Consider the following 7,297-nt stretch of genomic DNA (forward strand, 5'->3'; position numbering starts at 1 on the left):
GGATGATAATGCAATTTCATATCATAATCCTTGATAAGCTCCAACCATCTCCTTTGTCTGGGATTCAACTCCTTCTGTGTGAAAATGTACTTCAAACTCTTATGGTCCGTGTACACCTCACAATGATTTCCAATGAGAAAATGTCTCCATGTCTTCAATGCATGCACTACGGCTGCTAACTCCAAATCATGCGTGGCATAATTCAACTCATGAGGCTTCAGTTGTCTTGAGGCATATGAAACAACTCTCCCTTCCTGCATAAGCACTGCTCCAAGTCCTCGACGTGAAGCGTCGCAATACACCTCATAATCCTTGGTCTGGTCTGGCAAGATCAATACTGGTGAGGTAACTAAGCGTTTCTTCAACTCCTGGAGACTAGCCTCACACTCCTCTGTCCATATGAACTTGGTATCCCTCTTCAACAACTCAGTCATAGGCTTCGCAATCTTTGAGAAATTCTCAATAAATCTCCGGTAGTATCCTGCGAGTCCAAGAAAACTCCGGATCTCTCCAACTGTTTGTTGGGGCTTCCCACTTGGTCACGGTTTCAACTTTAGCGGGATCTACTGCTATTCCTTCAATCATAAGAGCACGATCTACCAACTCCCGGTAGTTGTTGAAGGTTGCTACCATCAACTGCATGCTCAACTCATCATTCAATCCTTCCAGAAACTTCTCCTGCTTAGCTGCATCCGTAGCGATGTCATCTGGGGCATAACGTGCTAGCTTACTAAATTCCTCCACATACTGGCCAACTGTCCTTCCTCCTTGGCGCAAGTTATGAAACTCACGCTTCTTCATGGACATACCTCTTGCTGAAACGTGTGCAGTACGAAAAGCCTGCTGAAACTGATCCCATGTGACAGTGTCAACTGGGAAAGTGGCTGTGAAATTTTCCCACCATGATGCTGCGGGTCCTTCTAGATGATGTGCGGCAAACTTCACCTTCTCCGCATCTGTGCATCCTGCTGTGGTCAACTCCCTAGCTGTCTTGCAGAGCCAATCATCCGCTACTATCGGCTCGGTGCTACTGGAAAACACCGGCGGATTCAGCCTAAGAAAACGGGCTAAGTGGTCAACAGGTGGTGGTGGTGGTGGTGGGTTGTTGTTGTTGTTCCCCTGATTCTAATTCTGGACTAGCAACTGCATCAATGTGTTCTGCTGCTGGATCAACTGGGTGAGCTCCGATGGAAAGGCAAATCCGGGGTCACGTCTCGGAGGCATCTGAGGGTTTTAGAAGAGATGAGATATAAGAATAGAGGGGGTCTAAAGATAAAACACTACCCATATGCTCATGAGGCAAAAGCGAACAATTCACTTCAATCAATCAAACAAGGGCATACAATTGATCTAACTATCGCAAAAGTGCTCAGACTACTATATTTACATGGTGGACTACTACTACTAATGAGGTGGTCTACTAGAAATATTCTATGGTCGTTGACTCCATAATATCTGCTCCAGCTTCATCAACTTAGTCATCATCGCTACTATCTGGTTCCGAGTCGGTGCCGTCGATGATGATGTAGTCTTCCGGGCTAATCTCCTTGAGTTCTTCGTCTTCATCTACTGGCGTAGGGCCTCCCATAAATATTCCAATCTTCTTGATTAGGTCGTCATTCTTCCCCACCAATACTTCAATTTCCTCTTCATAATCTTTACGTGTAGCCTTGAGTTCTTCCTCCAGTTCCTTGATTCTAGTCTTAGCCTTCTTCAGATCTATCATGTCGGCGCACATCTGGTTTTCCTGTCATCGAATGTGCTGATTTAACTCCTGGATAAAAGCTGCGATTGATCTATCCTTCCTGGTGCTGATCATCTCCCAGTGTTCATCTCAGCGCCCGCAAATCTGGTAGATAGTATCCTTGAGATCCTTGCGGTAGACTTCTCCAATGCGTCCCATGGAGATGTGAGCTGCCATGCTCTTTCCTAGACTCCAAGTTGGTGCATCAAAAGAAAACTCTATGGGCTCAGTGACTGGCATGAACGTCCTTCCTGGAACTTGAACTTGAATCATCCAGCGCTCTTCTTCAGGTAAAGTGGCGTTGTAGGTTCCCGTGAAGCTTGGTACTCCTATATTCAGGTATCTAGTGACTTCCTTCAAGTGGCGTCGAAAGGGTGTATCTTCATCCGGTTGTGTGAACTTGTTCCTTGCATCCGCCATCCTAAAGAGTAGAAAAGATGAGAGGTCAGAAGAGAAGAGAGTGAATAGTGATCTAGGTCTTGTGCTTAGTGGTCGTGTCCTACAGTCAGCGTGTGCTCTGATACCATCTCTGTAGCGACCAGACCTCAAACAGTCTGATCTTTATGCTCCGGTGTCATCCCTGGATCAGTAATGCTGACACCACACAGTACTCGGAGGATTTATAACAGAGTAGCAATCACACACTTATTACATCGAGTGACTCAAAAGAGAACTTATTACAATAAATATGGCTTAAGGTCATCAAATAACGATAACATCGGAAGGCTTGGAAGATAAGTGAGTCCATCAACTCCAACGGCATCACTGAGTATAGAACCACGACCTAAAAACTCCTTAATCGTCGTCTGAAAAGTCTGCAACATTAACATTGCAGCCCGAAACGGGTCAGCACATGGAATATGCTGGCAAGGTAACACATAGAGAATAATGGAATGAAACAGCTATACTATATGCATATTTGGCTGGTGGAAAGCTCTATGGTTACAGTTTTGCGTAAAGCCAATTTTTCCCTACTTCAAAAGAATAAAATTTAATTACTATCATGGTGGTTGTTAAACATTGAGAATGGTTGACAGCATTCTCAATCCCAATTAAGCATCCTCATTAAACATAACCCAACAAAATTAATTTCGAGTAATATGTTGAGATTCACATGAAAATCCAAGTACTAGATACTCAAGATGTCCATAACCGGGGACACGGCTAACCATGATTAGTTTATTACACTCTGCAGAGGTTTGCGCACTTTTCCCCACAAGACTCGGTCGCCTCCATTTGGTTTCCCGCACTACATGGTGTTTGAGAAGATGGATGACTGAGACATAGTCTTTCAGAAGTGCTAGCACCTTACGATGGGTAGACCGTACCACCTACATCCCCTACATCTGCTAGTCTACCACTGTAAGAGTTCGCACGACTTAGTTAACTATGCTAGAGCCCATAATAGCTTGTGGCTGCACACGGAAGTTTCTAGCATGAATAGTCTCATGATCCCTTTGAGCCTGGGTGGCGGTCCAAAAGAAAACAGGCAAGTCCTGGAATACCCAGGTGCCTCAATCCACCCAGATGTGTGTTTAAGTTTCCACCTTAGATAAACCATTAATTAACAATCTCACATCTGTCATGGATATCACTCACCCAATCCACGTCTACTAGCATAGCATGGCATAATAAGCAAACGTAGAAGTAATTCCCAAAGGTTTGATAATAAACAGGTAATAGGTACTACCTCAACTACTTCCCATCCCACAGTTTAATTAGATCCTAATCATGCAATGTGTGAGGATTGATCTAATGCAATAAAACTGGGTAGTAGAAAAGGTATGATCAAAGTGTTACTTGCCTTGCTGATGATCCGTGAAACCTAACGATTCGAAGTAACAGGCGGCGCACTCCGGGTATTCTATCGCAGACAAACAAACAAGCATACAATAAGTACTCATCTAATGCACAGGTAAAACTCAAATAAGAGATCTAACCAGAAGGTTCAACTTAAGAACTTCGGTTGGCAAAAAGAATCTGTAACATCCCAAACTTGCAATTTGGAATATTATACACTAGGTCATCATGCATATCATATTTTCATGCATTTTGGTTGATCCTAGAAATTTCACGCAACTCAAGGACCCACGGAGAGAGTTGGAAATTTCGTTATTTTCATATTTGAGTTCCCTCAAATTTTGGAAAAGAGGATCATTTGATTTATTTATTTCATCTTCAATTATTTTTCCAATATCAAAAAAATGAGAGAGGGAATAATATGACTTTCCCAAAGTTAGGAAAAATGAAGATTTAATGAATAAGTCAAGTTTTGGTTTTGCCGGAGTTCTTTTGCGTTTTTTTTGGATAGGGAAAAATGCGTGTTTTCAAAAAATTGCATTTTAGGCCCGGAGAAAAGTTCATTTTGTTCGACTCATTTTTAGGAGTCGGGGAAAATTTACTTTAGATTTTTCGGAGTTCGTTTAGATAGTTTTTCTTTTGTTTTTCTGCGCGCGAAACCGATTTAAAAAAAAAGGAGCAGCTCCCGCGCGCCAGGCCAGCCGGGCCAAGGCCCAGCCAGCCGCCACCGCCCCCAGCCCCTCGCGCGAAGCCGAGTCCCAGCGGGACTCTAGGCCGCCGCCCCCCCCCTTTTGCCCCTTGGCCAAGTCACACCCCCCCTCCTAGTATATATATATACTAAGGGAACATCAGTTATACGCCAAATTCAGCAAATGTGAGTTTTGGTTGAAGGAAGTTGGATTCCTCGGACACGTTATATCCGGAGAAGGTATAGCAGTTGGCTCCAAAAAGGTTGCGACCGTAACCGAATGGGAAGCACCAACAACAGTTGGAGAGATCCGGAGTTTTCTCGGACTCGCAGGATACTACCGGAGGTTCATTGAGAACTTTTCAAAGATTGCAAAGCCTATGACTGAATTGTTGAAGAAGGATACTAAGTTCAATTGGACTGAGGAATGTGAGGCTAGTTTCCAGGAATTGAAGAAACGCTTGGTTACCTCACCAGTATTGATTTTGCCAGATCAGACCAAGGATTATGAGGTGTATTGCGACGCTTCACGTCGACGACTTGGAGCAGTGCTTATGCAGGAAGGGAGAGTTGTTTCGTATGCTTCACGGCAACTAAAGCCTCATGAGTTGAATTATGCCACGCATGATTTGGAGTTAGCAGCCGTAGTGCATGCATTGAAAACATGGAGACATTTCCTCATTGGAAATCATTGTGAGGTGTACACGGATCACAAGAGTTTGAAGTACATTTTCACGCAGAAGGAGTTGAACCTCAGACAAAGGAGATGGTTGGAGCTCATCCAGGATTATGACATGAGATTGCATTACCATCCCCGAAAAGCTAATGTGGTAGATGACGCATTGAGCCGTAAGAGCCATGTCAGCACCCTAGTGACGGGAGAAGTACCAAAGGAGTTAGCAGAAAACCTTCGTGAGCTATGTTTGGAAATAGTTCCGAGAGGCTATGTAGCAACATTGGAGATTCAGTCAACATTGATGGATAAGATCAGAGAAGCTCAGAAATCTGACAAGGAGATTGCTGCTATAAAAGAGAAATTGAGCGAAGGAAAAGCAAAGGGATTTCGTGAGGATGAGCACGATACCTTATGGTTTGAGGACCGTGTTTATGTGCCCAATGACCCGGAGATCAGGAAGTTGATTTTGCATGAGGCACATGATTCACCGTATTCAATTCACCCAGGGAATACCAAGATGTATTTGGATTTGAAGGAAACATTCTGGTGGACCAGAATGAAGAAGGATATTGCAGCATATGTAGCAGTTTGTGACGTATGTCAGAGAGTAAAGGCAGAGCATCAGAAGCAGCAGGATTGTTACAACCATTGCCAATACCCGAATGGAAGTGGGATAAGATAGGCATGGATTTTATCACATGACTACCCAGGACGAAAGCAGGCTATGACTCGATATGGGTAGTAGTTGATCGTTTGACAAAGGTAGCACATTTCATTCCAGTTAAGACCACTTACACCAGTGCTAAGTTGGCAAAGATATACATGACTAGGATCATTTGTTTCATGGAGTTCCGAGGAGTATCATATCAGATAGAGGAACTCAATTTACCTCAAAATTTTGGAATCGGTTGCATGAAACTTTAGGAACCAGACTAGAGTTCAGCACAGATTTTCATCCGCAGACAGATGGACAGACCGAGAGAGTCAATCAGATTTTGGAACATATGCTGAGAGCTTGTGCACTAGATTATGGATCTAGCTGGGACGATAACTTGCCGTATGCGGAGTTTTCTTATAACAACAGTTACCAAACCAGTTTGAAGATGGCACCTTTCGAAGCTTTATACGGAAGGAGGTGCAGGACACCGCTGTCATGGGACAAAGTTGGAGACCGTCAATTCTTTGGACCAGATTTGATTAAGGAGTCTGAACAGAAAGTTATGTTGATTCGCGATAGGCTCAAGGTAGCCCAGTCCAGGCAGAAGAGCTACGCAGATTCAAAACGCAAGGAGACAGTTTACGAAACTGGAGACAGAGTTTACCTTCGAGTATCCCCACTTCGAGGAGTTAAGCGCTTTGGAGTTAAGGGAAAATTAGCACCGCGCTTCGTTGGACCGTACAAGATCTTGCAACGTATGGGAGAAGTCGCTTATAAGTTGGAATTACCAGAGGAGCTGTCAGGAGTTCATGATGTATTCCATGTTTCTCAGCTGAAGAAATGTCATGCCGAGATGGCGGAGGTACCGCTAAGAGATACCGTGCCACTCGAAGCGATTCAGTTGAAGGACGACTTAACGTATGAGGAGAAGCCAGTCAAGATTCTCGATTATGCCAGCAGAGTTACCCGCAGCAAGGTTATCAAGTTTTGCAAAGTTCAGTGGAACCACCACTCAGAGGATGAAGCCACCTGGGAAAGAGAAGAAGATTTGCTCAAGGACCACCCTCACCTATTTTCTAGCCAACCCGAACCTCGAGGGCGAGATTCATCTTAAGGGGGGTAGGTTTGTAACATCCCAAATTTGCAATTTGGAATGTTATACACTAGATCATCATGCATATCATATTTTCATGCATTTTGGTTGATCCTAGAAATTTCATGCAACTCAAGGACCCACGAAGAGAGTTGGAGATTTCGTTATTTTCATATTTGAGTTCCCTCAAATTTTGGAAAAGAGGATCATTTGATTTATTTATTTCATCTTCAATTATTTTTCCAATATCAAAAAAATGAGAGAGGGAATAATATGACTTTCCCAAAGTTAGGAAAAATGAAGATTTAATGAATAAGTCAAGTTTTGGTTTTGTCGGAGTTCTTTTGCGTTTTTCTTGGATAGGGAAAAATGCGCGTTTTCAAAAAATTGCATTTTAGGCCCGGAGAAAAGTTCATTTTGTTCGACTCATTTTTAGGAGTCGGGGAAAATTTACTTTAGATTTTTCGGAGTTCGTTTAGATAGTTTTTCTTTTGTCTTTCTGCGCGCGAAACCGATTTAAAAAAATGGAGCAGCTCCCGCGCGCCAGGCCAGCCGGGCCCAGGCCCAGCCAGCCGCCATCGCCCCCATCCCCTCGCGCGAAGCCGAGTCCCAGCGGGACTCTAGGCCGCCGCCCCCCC

This window comes from Triticum dicoccoides, chromosome 5A (assembly GCF_002162155.2).
Source record: "Triticum dicoccoides isolate Atlit2015 ecotype Zavitan chromosome 5A, WEW_v2.0, whole genome shotgun sequence".
Classification (NCBI taxonomy): domain Eukaryota; kingdom Viridiplantae; phylum Streptophyta; class Magnoliopsida; order Poales; family Poaceae; genus Triticum; species Triticum dicoccoides.